This window comes from Leptonychotes weddellii, unplaced genomic scaffold, assembly GCF_054177405.1.
Source record: "Leptonychotes weddellii isolate Sample4059 unplaced genomic scaffold, ASM5417740v2 HiC_scaffold_11202, whole genome shotgun sequence".
NCBI classification, from domain to species: Eukaryota; Metazoa; Chordata; class Mammalia; order Carnivora; family Phocidae; genus Leptonychotes; species Leptonychotes weddellii.
The window spans coordinates 1-1127 of record NW_027689557.1 but is presented as its reverse complement, the minus strand read 5'-3'; the positions used below and the strand labels follow the sequence as shown (position 1 = coordinate 1127).

General features: G+C 35.2%; 1 long non-coding RNA gene across 1 annotated transcript; it reads right to left on the bottom strand.

Moving 5' to 3' along the window:
* Nucleotides 1-258: 258 nt before the first annotated feature.
* On the bottom strand, nt 259-1127 carry LOC115943800 (uncharacterized). Its single transcript, XR_014141608.1, has 2 exons — nt 993-1127; nt 259-365 (listed from the first exon to the last, which is right to left on the bottom strand). It is a non-coding gene; the product is annotated as an uncharacterized LOC115943800 (long non-coding RNA).

Below are 1127 nucleotides of genomic sequence, written 5' to 3'. Positions count from 1 at the left end.
CTCTCTGATTATAATTACATCATCCACATAATATTTAATACAACTTCTGATTTATGAATATAAATAAGTTACACAATATTTGACAAAATAAACTGAGAATTGGATTGATAATGAAAAATTCTGACTAAATGTATATTTTAATTTTAGGACTGCATCTTCACCACTGTATTACCAACATTGAGGATACGTCAGTTTTCCTTCCCGACAGGTGGCTCGGAATGTATGCGGTGGGGTCCTTTGATGATGTCCAGGGACACATTCAAATTCAATAATATCCCTCATTTTAGAATAAAGTTTTGGCTCAGAAGACCATCGAAATCGTATATTATGTGTTCTCATTGTGTCTTCTGATACTGTACAGGCCTCTGAAGATAAAAAAAAAGAATATAAAACATTAAAAACAGAATTTCAGACTTTTTTTTTAAGATTTTATTTATTTATTTGACAGAGAGAGAGTGAGCACACAAGCAGGGGGAGCAGCAGAGGGAGAGAGAAAAGCAGACTCTCTGCTGAGCAGGGAGCCTGACGCGGTGCTCCATCCCAGGACCCTGGGATCATGAACTGAGCTGAAAGCACATGCTTAAACACCCAGGCGCCCCAGAATTTCAGACTTTCAAGTAGAATCTTCTATACTGGCCCAGGGCTTCATTTTCAAAACCTTTTCCAAACCAGTTCATTGAAAATCCATTGTGTCAATTTAAATCACTTTAAATGATTAATGATGTAAAATGAGGTACTATGTTTAAGGTGTGATAATTAAATGTTATAATCAAAGATTCATAATGTCAATTTTAACATGAAGAAATCAAATCCTTTCATTAAATGATATTTTGCTAGAGCAAGAGTTTTTTTCCAGCTTTTTTCTTCACACATTAGTATTTGGTAGTCAGCATTCAACAAATGTTTGTTAATCCATGAACATTATATCAATAACACCAAAACACCTATTATACTGATTTTCCCAGGACCCATGAGAATACTGAAATATTTACCTAAGCATTTTGGTGGTGATGACCACTGTCCATTTCTACATCTTATGGTCCTGTATCCCTGAAGTACATAGAAGGACTGGCATTTGTACTCTACTGATGATTCTGGAGCATATGTTGATGATGGGAATGAGGTAA